The 15,106-nt window shown below is 39.4% G+C and overlaps 1 long non-coding RNA gene across 2 annotated transcripts in view; it reads left to right on the top strand.

Annotated features, from left to right (window-relative positions):
* LOC129147969 (uncharacterized) overlaps positions 1-15,106 on the top strand; it is a 53,360-nt gene that overhangs the window by 15,937 nt on the left and 22,317 nt on the right. The window contains exon 3 of one of the 2 annotated variants that reach the window (XR_008555178.1): positions 14,921-15,041. The exons of the other annotated variant lie outside the window; for it this stretch is intronic. This is a non-coding gene — a long non-coding RNA (uncharacterized LOC129147969). The remainder of the gene's footprint in view (positions 1-14,920; positions 15,042-15,106) is intronic. 2 annotated transcript variants of the gene reach the window in all.

The following is a 15,106-nucleotide window of genomic DNA, read 5'->3' as shown; positions in this document are numbered from 1 at the left end:
GGCAATGATATAAGGAAGTCTGAATTGAATGTAAGTGGATAACTGTTTCAGATTTCACACTTTATAGCATGTACTTGCTGTTCAGACTTATGCCAAGAGAGTGCTCATCAAGACTTCTCTACTTTGTTCTGCCAATTTGTATTGGGGTGTCTGGAAGTCCATATTGTCATAAAGTAGAGCTGATCAAGAAGAAAGGGGATCTGGAGACATGATACATGCTGCCGGAGCTGTAGGGAATCTATGAAGCCAGGAAGCAATGATGGAAGGCAGTTCACTTTCCAGTCAACATTAGAGTAGCCCTGGTTAAATAATAGTAATGGTAGTATTTTATGAATTGGGAAACCGACTTCAGGAAGTTAAGTGACTTACCTTAGTTTCATAATTGGTAAACTGGGAATTGAAAACCTATTTCATGGAGTTGTTGTAGAGATTAAAGCTAATGACTAAAAGTGAAGAGTGAGTGATTCAAACCCATGATGGCCAGACTAAAAAATTCATGGTATTTTCACCAAGTAGCCCTCCTGATCCCAGCAGGCAGACTAACACCTGCATCAAGGTCGTCTTGCTGTAACAGTGAAAGTGCTTGGCCATGGAGTCATGAGTGCTGTTTGAAGATATAGGCCTATCAGAACAAGAAAAGTCCCTCAAACTGTAGGAACCAAAGTGCCTGGCATTAAAGTAAGACAGAAACTTGGACAAGAGGGAAGAGATTTGGAACATGGATTTAGGATTATAGCTTCTTATTAAGAAGTCCAGTTATTAGAAATGGTTTACAAGTAGATATGAGATTAACAGCAAATTTTTCCTAATTCACCAGAAAATCTATAGGTCTTTGTATTTCCCACATGGGGATGGAGCCAGTGCTTATGCTTAAGGTCTAGTTAAGATATGTAGAGGTAAAAAACAAACAGTGTGATATTTTAAAATATGTATGTTATAGATACACCATTATTTTTAGTATGAATTAGTATTCATAATCCTTAATACTTGTGATTCCTGATCCTTAATCTTTAAATAACAATGTGGTATTAGGTGAAAAATATTCAGAGGTAGACATTGTGTATGTGTAGTAGGAAGCACACAGGTCTTGAAATTGAAATTTGAGTTTTGATTTTAATTCCCAATCAATGAGAACTTATACTAGTCATTTACTTTTTCTCAGATTATACAACTACAATTGGCACAAGTCTTGCTCTATATTGTTTATAAAATTGTTATTAAAATAATCTGAATCAATATACTTAAAGAGTATGAAATATTGGTATAATATAAAAGGTGATATTTTTGTCTTCTTGTGCAGTTGCAGGTAAATTAAAAACAAATAAACTAAAAATAGGTTCTATAGATTAGTACATTTAACACTGGGAGCTGTCATTCTTTAGGAAAATTGTGGTAATTCTTTGGCCAAAATTTCAACTCTTGTAAAAATGAAGTTTCTCAAATGCATCTGTTTATAACTTTGAATTTTGTGTGTTGGCTTTACTCAAATTTAAAAAGCCAACATCTTGAGCCCACGTTATTGAAACACTTCAGCGTAGCCACATGTCAGAATGGTGATAAAAGCTGCTAAAATAGGTGTTCAGGGGTGACACCTAGTAATTGAGTGTTGAAGGTTCCTCCGACTCTTCCTCAGACAGTAAGCTGAATTTACGACTTCAGAGGTGGTCCTCACTGCAGATGGAAACTATCAAGAGTCCATTGCACCAGCAGAATAGAAGGCAGCTGTATTATGCAGTGGACCATGGCCTACTCAGGGGACAAGTAGGAAAGATTTTTTATGTGGGTTCACTTATGCAACATCATGAAAGTTATTCACTTTCTTTTTTCTCCTCAATTACAAATATTCTCCAGTGAGTCCTGTCATTATGAATATGCTTATTTTTTCACTTAAAAAGGATTGGGATGGAAAGGGATATTTGGTTCTCTGATATCAGTGCCTTGGAGACACTGGATTTTAAAAAAATGGACCTCAACGATATGAGGAATAAGAGAAGGATTCGGTAGACAGTTTTCATGCTCCAGATACTCTGGATTAGTGAAGGTGCTAGAGGATCTGGGCTTCTTTGGAAATGGTGGCTACTCCTTTCTAACAGTGAGAAACTCACCACTGTTCTGTGAGGCAGGAGGAACAGCTCAGTGCTTTTCATGGAGCAGGCAGCATCACCCCCTTGGTAGCAGCCCACCTAAATGTTAGGAGCACACAGAAGAAGAAGAAAGCTATTTCTATAAGATGAATCTTAAAACCCCAAGTCTATAATGTGATCATGAATGTTGCTGGTCTGTGTTGCTATACATTCCATGAAACAAAGCCTTCCATCTCTCCTTGACTTTACTCCAAGTGTCACTTTTATTTATCAGAACCTTCTCTTGTTTGGCAGTTCGTAGCATTGTTGCACATGTCCATAGAAACGTTAGAAGTGCCCACAATAGGATTCTTTCCCTGATCAAAATTCCACCCAAATTAAAACCAGGGGTATAGTTGTGTGTTTTTTTCCCAACCAAATTTAACTTTGCAACTGTGCTGTCCAGATGTACAACGTCTCTGACAGTTTGTTTATGGGTTGTACACAAGTACTGCTTTGGAAAACAGAGGAGCTGTTGTTTTGGCAGTTGACTGTCAATGCACTTGGGGTAGCTGTTTGTGGGACCTTTACTGGAAATCTGAACATCTGACTGACTCAGAGGATGGCTTTGTTTGGGTCTCTGCCAATCAATATCTTCCTAAGCCCTTGGACTCTTTTACACAACTTAGTTTCCTATCGTGTTCTGTTAAGATACAGCTGTAGTTCAGGAGAGTACTTATGGCATTTCAATTATATACTTCAAGAATGGCATGTCCAACTTAATTAGTTATGATTCTGGGCATTGTTCTGGGTGACAATGATTTTCTTGCAGAAGAAAGGAGAGGGTATGCATGTTTTCCCCTGTTTTCTCACTGCTAATGAGTTTGGACACTGCTTTTAGAGTCATCTTGTTTATTTCTAAAGATTGGATCTGCAATGATACACAATAAAAATTAACAATCAGATCATGTCTTCATAATGTCCCAAGTTCAAGTACAATTAGGCTTTTTAAAAAATCAAATGGAGTCTGTTTTATTTGCAGAAAAATTCTAAGAGTGTTATTAGTTGAGATGGTTTAATTCATCTAAAAGTTTAATTTAAAGAGCTTTGTGTCTTAGTCATCTTGACCTGCCATAATAAAATGTCACAGATGGGGTGGCTTAAAAAACAAGCACTTATTTTCTTATAGTTCTCAAGGCTAGAAGCCCAAGATCAAGGTGCCAGCATAGTTGTTAGTTTCTGGTGAGGGCTCTCTTCCTGGCTTATAGACAGTTGCCTTCTTGCTGTGTCCTCATAGGTCAGGGAGAGAGAGAGAGAGAGAGCAAATTCTCTGGTGTCTACACTTATAAGGGATCAAATCTCATCATGAGGGCTCACCCCTCATGAACTAATCTAAACCTAATTATCTATTTATCTATCAAAGGTCCCACCTCCAAATACTACCACATTGGGGGGTGGGAGGCAGGCTTCAATATATGAATTTAGGGGGGACACAATTCAGTCCATAGCAGCCTACTTTGTCACCGTGCGTATAAACCTCTTCTCCCCCCTCTGAATGTATACAACCACCCAGACTCTTACAGTCATTTAGTTAGGGGTGTGAGAGTTTCAACATAACATTGATTTCACTTCACTTTAATTTAAACAATATAAAGTAAGTAGCCTCATCCTTGTGGAACTTAAGAGATTACCAAGGTAGATAAGTTATCAATAAAATAATGGAGGGAGAGCTATTAGCAGGCTCAAAATGGGCAAGGACTAAAAACACAAAAACTTACAATATTTCTACTTCAAAAAATGTAAGAAATTGACATAAAGAAAGCCAAATCATTTGGGTGTTTAGCCATCTGATAAACTAATAAATGTTAGAAGTTTTGACAGTGTGTAGGCAGGTTTATAGGTCAGTAGTTAGTAAGCTGATTTACAAATTATTAGGCTTATCCCCAGAACAGCACACTGGATTTTTTCAAACAAACCATTGTGGTAGGTCTATGATATCATCACTTTGGACGCATGGCACCTAAATGCAGGCTATAGGAAGGACCCTGTGCTGCAACCTTTAAAAATCACCACACATCTCCTCAGTGACCTCTTCTAGATGGGCAGTCCGCAGAGACTGAGCACATTTTAGCTGGGCCAAACAGATCCTATCTGGGTGGGCCAAGCCTTGAATTTTCCTTAAGTCAGTTGGCCAAATCCCAGCTGTTAACAGTAGAGTTTGTTCAATTCTTTGGCTTTCTGACAAAAAATAGTTAATGATCTGAGGTTAAGGGAAATTCCCAAGGGATTCAGATGTATCATTCTCCATATCTCACAAGCTGCTTAAGCCTTATTGTGCTTGTGAAAGTAAGTGGTCAAACTTGACTTATTTATTTTTAAATTATGTTTTTGTTGATTTTTTAAAGAGAGAGAGGAAGGGAGAAGAATAGATAGAAACACTGATGAGAGAGAACCATAATTGATCAGCTGCCTCCCACACCCCCTCCACTGTGGATCAAGCCTGAAACCCGGGCATGTGCCCTGACCGAGAAGCAACCAGTGACCTCTTGGTTCATGGGTCGAAGCTCAACCACTAAGCAACACCAGTGCTCAAACTTTAGGCAACTCACATATTCAACTCGGAGACTATAATGACTTAGAAATAAGCCTTCACTGCTCTAAATATACAGTTGACTCTGTAACCTTTTGGAGATCTGAGTTCAAGTCCAGATTCTGCCACTTATCAATGGATCAATTATCTGAAAATCACTTGTCATTCTGATTCTCATTCATTTATTTATTCATAGTTATATTAATAGAATGTTTGAGATTTACTAGTTTCTGAACAAAACACTTGAGAGATTATTATTTAATCTAATACAATAGTCATTTCTAAAAAGCATTATAGTTACATAATAAAATTAAATATTTTATTTCAACCAAACTAACTGATTAATTTATTCAAGAGCAGTTTGACTTTTTTATTAGTATGCCCTTGACTCCTCCCCAATATAGTAGATAATTGCTTTTACCATAATTAATTGTCAACCTACTATTTTTGTTATATTTACAAATACCATATAAAATGAAATAAACCTTGGGATATTCTATAAGCAAGGATCCGTTCTCAGTTCTTGAACTCATATTTGTTTACAAGTAAGTCATTAGCATTTAAAAATCTTTTAAATATGTTTCTGCTGATTTTTTTTAGAGAGAAAAGGGAGAGAGAAATAGAAACATGGATGAGAGAGAAACATTGATTGGCTGCCTCCAGCATGCCCCCTACTGAGGATCAAACCTGAAACCTGAACATGTGCCCTGACCAGGAATTGAACCATGCCCTCTTGGTACACGGGGCAATGCTCAATTCACTAAGTCACACTGGACAGGCAAGTATTTAAAAGCATATTTCTCCTTAGAACCGTGGTTCTCAAAGTGTGGGCCCTGACCCCACAGCATCATCTTCATCTAAGAATTTATTAGAAATGCAAAATCTCACTTCGCACACACATCATACCTAGTAAGTCAGAAACTTTGGGGGTGGGCACTATTTTAATAATCTATATTTTAACATTCTATATGTATAACAATCTATATTTTAATAAGTCTTCCCGGTTATTCTGATATATGCTAACATTGGAAAACCACCTCCATAGAATATAAGCTTCATGAGGGCTGAGACCATCTTTTGCTCACCACTGAATCCTCAGCAGTTAGAACAGTGCTTGTATTTATTAAATGCCAAATTAATAGTCACTGAATAAACGAATGAATAAATTGATACCTTTATCAATATATTGGAGAAAGAATTATAAAGACTTGCTCATTATTAGCAAAGAAAAAAGTAGGAGGCATAACAAAAATAATGGATCATAGTATCCGGATCCAAGATGATCTAAAAGAATAGTTTGATAGATTCAGCAAGAATAAATTTAACATAGATAAAATCAATTCTTATATTTGGATAAGAAAAAGAAAAGCTCCTGCACCAATACATATTAGGAATGTTATCATTTGTACATAATATGTAAAAAAAAAAAAAAGAACTTGAACTTAATTTAAAATACATTTCACGTGAGTCAACAGTGGGTATCTCAGATGTCATTTGACTGCTGAGTTCGTTTCTGAGAGGAAGGTGTACACTCAAAACATTAAAAGAGGAGTAACTGGATTCATCGATTTGTTTAAAAATTAATAAAATGAAATAAATGGGCCAGGCACTGGGAATACAAAGATCAATGACACAGCCCCTGATTCTAAGGAGCTCACAATGACAGAGGGTTCAGGCATCCAACACAGTAGCAAGGGCACCTACCAAACTAGTGTTCTCATAAGGTAGTGAGCACCAGAAGGAAGACTGAGTCAACATGCTCTGTGGAGCTTAAAAATACGTTCAGACATAAATTTCACAATTTCCAGCTTCGAGAAGGGAAGGCAAAGTAATAGCTATCATAAAATGTTTGAAATAAGGAGAAATTGCACTTTCAGCTTTAAAGGTCTATAGTAGGAGATAGGGACAGTGGATATAACTCTGAAGAGATTGAAAGTTTGATATAAAAAAGAACTTTCTAAAAGTGAAAGCTGCTGAAGGCTGCAAGGAAATTCTGGGAAAAGAGGGAACATAAGCTAGGGACACTCTAAAGGGTGCTTTGCTTTGGAAGAAGGTTGTGTTATATCAATTTTATGAACTCTTTTTACTCTGAAATTCTACATAATTCACTGCAATTCTGGTTAGGATAGAGAAAAACCAATTTTATTTGGGCTCTATTTTAAAGGCAAGTGTCTTTTACACTAAACTCCTTAATAAGTACTCCCTGTAGGCCAAACCCAGCAGTCAGAGAACAAGGGATCGTGTGAGGTCACCTTAGAGAACACAGTGGGAATGGCTGACAAGTGGAGCTTGAATACAGAGCAAAACTTCACTGTGAGGAGAAGGAAGCAATCGCTGTAGATTATTTGGAGACAAATTTAGGAGAATGTGGACGGCTAGGCAAAGAAATAAAATTTGCCATCACACAACAGGGGACTATTGAAGGTTCCTGAGTATAGGGTGAGGTGATAAATTAGCATTTTATCAGCACAGTAGTCCCCTTATCCATGGTTTTGCTTTCCATGGGTTCAGTTATCTGTAGTCAACTGTGATCTGAAAATATTAAGTGGAAAATTCCAGAAATAAACAATTTATTAGTTTTAAGTTGTGCATTATTCTTAGTGTGATGAAATCTCATAAAGTCCTGCTCCATGCCAAAGTGAATCATCCCTTTGTGCATCATATTCACGCTGTATACCCTACCTGCCTGTTAGTCACTTAATAGCCATCTCGGTTATTAGATCAACTGTCAAGGTATTGCAGTATTTGTGTTCAAGTACTTATTAATGCTCCCCCAAGCACAAGAGTAGTTTAAACTTTATCACAGGTATATATAGGAAAACAAATAGTACTTTCTATATAGGCTGTGGTACTATCGGCAGCTTCAGGCATTCACCCGTGGATGGGGGTAGTGGGGTTGCAGTATATCAGTAGTAGGAGGATTCAGCAATTAAGTAGAACCTAGACATGAGGTTTGGAAAGCAAAGTTGGGAGAGGGCAATGCATGATGCAATGACAAACAAGATTCATTAGGAATTGCTAACTAATTGCAACTGAAATTAAAAGGATTAAAAATTATAGCACAATTTGAAGCCTATGGGACTAAAGAATTGTGAGCCATTGACAGAATAAGGGAATTAGAAAAGACCTTTAAGGAGTAATGATTCCGACTCCAATTCTGGTGGTGGGAGGGTTTCTTACATCATCAAAAATTCTCAACACCAGCTGGGTGACCTACAGTTCGACACAATTCTGACACTACCTGGAGATAGCATCTGATTCCACAGGTTAAGGGTTCAGTCCCACAAGACTGCCCTCTACTTCAGAAATCAATTGCAAGCCTAAACTGTCTCCTTTGCTTCTGACTATAAATCATAGGTCCCCATGACCCCCTGCATGGGTTCAATTAATTTGCTAAAGCAGCTCACAAGACTCAGGAAACAAGTTTACTCACTAGGTTACTTATAATAAATGGATATAATTCAGGAACGGCCAGATGGAAGTGATGGAGAAAGGGCACAGTTTTTATGCCCTCTCCTCAAATCTCCATGTGTTCACCAACCCAGAAACTCTCTGAACCCCATCCTTGTGGTTTTTTATGGAGGCTTCATTTTGTATGCAAGATTGATTAAATCATCAACCATTGATGATTAAACCCGATCTTTAGTTCCTCCAACGTCCTGGAGATTTGGAGGTGGAACTGAAAGTCCCAACCTTGCAATCACAGGTTGGTTCTCCTGGCAACCAGCCCTATTTTAAGTATTTTCCAAAGGTCACTTATTAACACAACAAAAGACACCTTTGGAGTTCTCACCATTTGAGAAATTCCAAGAAACCAGTTCCAGAAACCAGACAAAGATCATGATTTATTTCTTATCCTAAATCACAGTATCACAAAGAGTGTAGATGGAACCATCCATTTGAAAAGCTGGCATGTTAGTCCCTTAGCTCATGATTTCTCTTCTATCGGGCAAGAGCCTTTCCTAGAGAACAATTCAGGGCCATGCAGGGTCATATCCCTAATGAGGGAAAAGTTTTTCTTCCACTTAGGATCTATTGTCTGAAGAGAAGATACAAATTACCATTGGCTCCATATCACCTTGTCTTTCATTAAATTTCTGTTTATATTTTTTACATCAATAACAAGAAAATACTTTCTACATATAGAATTTGTCACTATTTCAATGTAAAATTTGCAGCATACTTTTGTGGACAGATTACAGCAGATACCATAGTTGCTTGGCTTACAAAAGATTTTATGTTAGAGATCATCACAGCAAATCTACACTGAGCAACCGGATTATTATGATCTCTGAATGCATAATAATCTGGCCACTCAGTGTATATCCTATATAATAAAAGGCTAATATGCAAATTGTCCCCTCGGCCAGGAGTTCAACCAGCAGGCAGGCCGGCCAACCACCCATGTCCCCTCCCCCTGGCCAGGCTGGCTAGACCCCACCCATGCACAAATTCATGCACCGGGCCTCTAACACACACACACACACACACACACACACACACACACACACACACACACACAGAGTAGCCAGATTATTATGCGTTCAGAGATCATAATAATCTGGCCACTCAGTGTCTGATGAGCCTTCACATCCAGAAAGACAATCCCAAGATAGTGCACAGTTTTGATATGGAAGATTTGGGGAGATAAAGCTGTGGACTTAGTTTTGGAAGTCAAAAGTTCTTATTCTGTGATGGACTTCACACAAAACACAATAAAGACTGAAGACAACATGGCACCTCTGATCATTAAGAAAAAAGAAACTTTAATGGACAGTTTTGATGCTGCAAACCAAATTGTCATAATGTTGCTTGTTAATTAGAATGACTACCACCTCTGTCTAATTAACCTCCCCAGCTGATTATTTGCTTTCTAATATAATTTCGCTAAAAACTTTGTATTATTTTAATATAAAAATTTAATAACATATATTCATAACTAGAGGCCCAGTGCATGAAATTCGTGCAGGGGGGGGGGGGGCGAGGGGGGGAGGGAGGTGTCCCTCAGCCCGCCTGTACCCTCTCCAATCTGGGACCCCTTGAGGGATGTCTGACTGCCCATTTAGGCCCGATCCTGGTGGGATCAGGCCTAACTGGACAGTCGGACACCCCTCTCACAATCCAGGACTGCTGGCTGTCAACCACTCGCCTGCCTGCCTGACTGATTGACCCTAACTGTTTCTGCCTGCAAGCCTGATCACCCCCTAACCACTCCCCTGCCAGCCTGATTGATGCCTAACTGCTCCCCTGCCGGCCCAATTGCCCCTAACTGCCCTCCCCTGCAGGCCTGGTTGTCCCCAACTGCCCTTCCCTGCTGGCCTGGTCACCCCTAACTGCCCTCTTCTGCCGGCCTGGTCACCCCCACTGCCCTCCCCTGCTAGCCTGGTCACCCCTAACTATCCTCCCCTGCAGGCCTGGTCACCCCCAAATGCCCTCCCCTGCTGGCCCAGTCACTCCTAACTGCCCTCCCTTGCCAGCCTGGTTGCCCCCAACTGCCCTCCCCTGCAAGCCTGGTCGCTCCCAACTGCTCCCCTGCAGGCCTGGTTGCCCCCAACTGCCTTCCTCTACCAGCCCTGTCACTCCTAACTGCCCTCCCTTGCCAGCCTTGTTGTCCCCAATTGCCCTCCCCACCTGGCCCGGTCACCCTTAACTGCCCTCCCCTGCCAGCCTGGTTGTCTCCAACTGCCCTCCTCTACCAGCCCCATCAACCCTACTGCCCTCCCCTCCTGGCCTGCCCCCCCCCCAACTGCCTTCCCCTACAGGCCTGGTCACCCCTAACTGCCCTCTCCTGCTGGCCTGGTCCTCCCCAACTGCCCTCCCCTGCAGGCCTGAGACCCTCCCAACTCCTCTCCCCTACAGGCCTGATCACCCACAACTGCCCTCCCCTGCCGGCCATCTTGTGTTCACATGGGGGCAGCCATCTTTGACCACATGGGGGCAGCCATCTTGTGTGTTGGAGTGATGGTCAATTTGCATATTACTCTTCTATTAAATAGGAAGGATAAGAGAATTATAAGGATGTGACTTAGGTCCTCTCCCTTCCCCCCATACACACACACATTTTTCTTTGACTACCAAGATACTTGTTGTATATTGGGTTCACATTAAGGTAAATCCTACTTCTTTATACCTTCCTGCATTTAAAAAATTTACTTCTTTTATCTGAATTTAAAAAGGGTATAACTCTTAGGTTACTATGCTACTCATGGATGGAGCTTTTAAAGCAAACACCTTCATTCTTCTCTTTTTTTTCCCATTGTTATACCATTCTGAATAAAAGCACTGGTAAGAAAAGCATGAGCTAGCATGATAAGCACTGAAAAAATAAAGCTGTTGTTTCTTAATCATTTGAGAAGTGGCCAAGGTTTCTAAAATCAAAGAAACAATAAATCAAACAAATAAATCCCAGAAAATATTTAAATTTGGAAAGAATTTCTTTTAAAAATATTAATGTCGTTTGCTCTGTTATTAAGTTGACCTTTCTGTATAACCAGGCTACATTTTTACAATAAAAAGAGAAAGAAGAAAAGTAACCAGGCTATAGAGTGACCTTTAGAAAGGCCTATTCATCTCCAGTAACCTTTTTAATTGTCAGTTTACTTTTTTTGTTCTATGAGGTGTGAGAGAGTTCTCTGTAAAGAAACCAAGGAGATTAAAGATAATAAATTATATGTCAGAGAGAGGGACCAAATAAGAAACACCATCAGCAAAGTGGCCAGATGGTCTGGATAATGACATTGTATATACCCAAAGAAAACCACAGCTGTTTATAAAGGCATCTGCTGACAAATGTGCATTTTGAATGGAAACCTACTCCAATGAACTTCCATTTAATTGAAGTTTAATATGGAAGCAGAAGAAATTTAATAATAGAACAGAACTTTAAAGAACTATCAGTCTTCTGCTCAGCACGCACCCTAGTTCTTTGAATGAATTTTTATTGTATGCTAGTGGTAGCTAATCATAACCAAATGTTGGAGTATGTATTCTGTAAACTTGGTCTCAACATCATGTGTTAAAGAATTTTCCACAGAGAACCTTAACTACTCCTATGCATGTGCGTGAGTGGACAGAATATCTATGAAAATTAACAGGTCTCCCAGTTACATCCTGATTCCCAAGGAATAAGTTATACCCACAGGAAGCCATCAACTTTTGCCTTCCCTCTAAAAGAATAAAATACTATTATTTCTAATCTCATAGGAGCAGAGCTACATGTTGTTTCTTAGAATTTACAAAATTCTTCAAGACCTAGGGCTGTAAAGATTTAATAAAACAAGGGTTCTGTTTCCACGAATACTAGCTTTTCCTTATACATAGACCAGACAGACCTGCAGATTCTCCACCATAACCAGGGAATTCTACAGCTGAAAGAATATCCAAAAGGTCCTTTGCTTCAGTATCCACGTTCCTAGCCAGGTGAATGCCAAAAGATGTATGACTGATTGATGCTACTACAAATGCAATCGTAGCAATGGCCGCACACGATATATTTGTTCAACCATTTTTTCTATGTAGGAAAGAAAAAAATACTACATTGTTTTAAACAGCACAATGTGATTTCCTACACAACCTAACATTTATAAAGTAGAAAGCAATTTAATGAGTTACCACTTCTCTGCTTAGATTATATTCTACTTTGAAACGAGTTTTCTGTTGCTGTTATCATTGCTGTTCAACCATAACACAGGGTGTCCCCCCAAAATGTAAACACACTAACCACTGATAGCTCAATTTTGAAAATGAAATGTATTTTAATAAACACTGCCTTTATAATTATTCAATTATTTTTGGGACACCCTATGTAGGCTCCTCTGTGTTTGCTGATTTTCCACATTAATGTACATCACTAATCTCTTACCTCAAAAATTTTCCCATTAATTTTCTGCTTGATGAAGATATTCTCACCATGAACTTCAAGCAACTGGTGATAATTTTGCAATGGAAACTTTTTCATATTTAAACACTGAGTAATTGCACACACATTGCTTGGAGACCATGCATATAAGACAGCAACCTCTTTATTTTATCCTCACTGGAAGATATGTTTCATTAATTCTAAAGAGAGAGGAAGGGAGGGAGGGAAAGAGAAATGAGGGAGAGAGAGAAGAGAGATGAGAGAGAGGAGAGAGAGTGAGAGAGAGAAACATGGATGTGAGAGAGGACCATTGATTGGCTGCTTCCCGCACAGGCCCTGAACAGGGATCGAATCTGTATGGGACTACGCTCCAACCAACTAAACCACCTGGCCAGGATGACAACAGCCATTTTTTAACCAAGGGTTCTCCAAGTCAGAAATGGTTACAACTGATTCCCTTAACAGTGTGTATTTGCCCAGATAGCATTAAAACACTAACAAATAGCTGTAGAATATTAAAGGGCTTTAGTTGTTGACTTTATAAACTTAAATAAACTTCACTTGTAATACATTCAGACACAAATTCTAAAATACCTTCATTGATTTTCCCTGGGGTTGTTCACTAACTGCTCAGTGTTGCTTTGGCTTGATAAACTTCCTTTATGTAATTCTTAAGCCTCTTCCCAACACCACTCAGAGAAGGTGAAACACATCTTGCTTTCTTATCAATTTGTGAGTTATATGAAATTGTTTCTTATTTTTCTTTTTCAGATGACTCAAAAGCAATTATCATTTATTTTGCCATAGCCTTTCTTTAGCTCTTCAGATTGTCTTGGCTATGAGACACAGGTCCAGAAATGTCAGCTTCAGTCATAATAACCCTTAATATAATGTTGATTCTCCCAGGTAACTAAACTGGCTTGTACACAAAAAGCATTCAAGTCATTTTAGAGCATTGTATGTGGACTCGTGCCTAGTGAATGTCAGAGTGTCTGTGGAAGTCTTGTTGTGGGAGCTACTGACACAGTTAGTTAGAGCTGGAAGCATCAACCAGTACCAAAGCAGATCATTGTTAACAACGATTTACAACAAATTCAGATGATTTTATTGTTCTTAGTCTTACAAGTGCAATAACCACAGTTCGCACTCCTCTTCAGCCTTTTGGTGTTTTTAATTCCACCTGGAACTCATTTTCTCAAGAAAGTCACTTGGGCATGTTTGCTGCTTTGATAACTACCGGACACCAAAACACATTCTAACTGGAAAAGTGAAAATGTATTTTAGAATCATCTGCCTGTTTTGTCTCCAGGATGCCAAACATCTGGATATTTGGGATGCCTCCAGATGATTGACTGAATTTTTCATTTTCATCCAGCATGGTTTCTGGCATCATGGAAAAAGAGCATTAGGCATTGTTTACACAGTGGCCTAGAGCCCATTTCTAAAGAGGAAGCGGGTGCCTACCCACATGAGCTGCCCTGTCTGATACGGGGAACCATCTGCTACTAGTTACTTCTTTGTTCTGTACCCTAAAAAGGTTATAGGGGTTGGGACAGTTGTCCACTGATAATAAGAGGTGAAATCAGAGACAAAAATAAGGGGCTAGATATTGAAAGGCCTTCAAAACTATGTTAAAACAGTAGAAAACCATGAAGTGCTATAAGCAGGGAACTAACAAGTTTACACTTGATCTTAGAAATAATCATCCTAGTCGCAGGTTACCAACTGGAGTAGAGTCAAGGTGACTGGAGTCTGTTAAAAGTCTATTGCAGTAATCAATGTGAGGAATCAGTAATGGCCTGGATTACAGTGTGGACAGAGGTGTTGAAGAGATAGTGAGTGAAGTTTTCTGAACATTAGTGGGAATGATCAGAAATATACCTTACTAAGGGCCTGAACTAAGGTAATGGCTTTGGGGATGGAGGATGAAACAGATATGAGAGAGATGGAGAAGTCAGAATGTCTAGGATTCAGCAGGATCTTTGCATAAGAGTAAGAATTAAGGTATTCCAAGACCAGTGATGTTTTAAGACATGGTGACTGACAATGAAAGAAACAGGAAAATCAGGAAGTTTAGCTTTGCTGAAGAAGGGTAACTCACCTTGAGAGGGTGGTAGCTAGATACAGCTCAGTGGAGAGAGCCGTTTTAGAGTGCAGAACTGGGGCTTCAGAGTGAAGCTGGAAGCAGATACGTAGATTTGAAATCAGAAAAGTGAATGAAATTACCAAGGAGAGAGGCGGGCAGAAGACCTGCTATTATATCATGGAACAGAGAAGATGACACAAATCAGGCATAGAAAATGAATAATTAATCTTCAGGAATGACAGGCTGAGTAAAATGGGAGAGGCCAGGATCACATGGGCCATGCGGCATGACCCCCAGGCTTGTTAACCGCTTACGTTTCCCAGGCATCTTCAGAACTTTCCTACACACCGGAGCTGCCAGTTTGGGAAACAGAAAAAACACTCTTGCACTGTGATGAAAGAATTTCTTTCTCTCAAACAACAGACTGTCTCTGGCTCTAGAAAAGTAAGTATTTTGATTATTAATGGAACTATATTCATATTTCCCTCGTGTCTATTTCTTGCTGAGAC

This window comes from Eptesicus fuscus, chromosome 22 (assembly GCF_027574615.1).
Source record: "Eptesicus fuscus isolate TK198812 chromosome 22, DD_ASM_mEF_20220401, whole genome shotgun sequence".
NCBI classification, from domain to species: Eukaryota; Metazoa; Chordata; class Mammalia; order Chiroptera; family Vespertilionidae; genus Eptesicus; species Eptesicus fuscus.
Note: the sequence above shows the minus strand (reverse complement) of the source record. Positions and strands in the feature narration are given on the sequence as shown.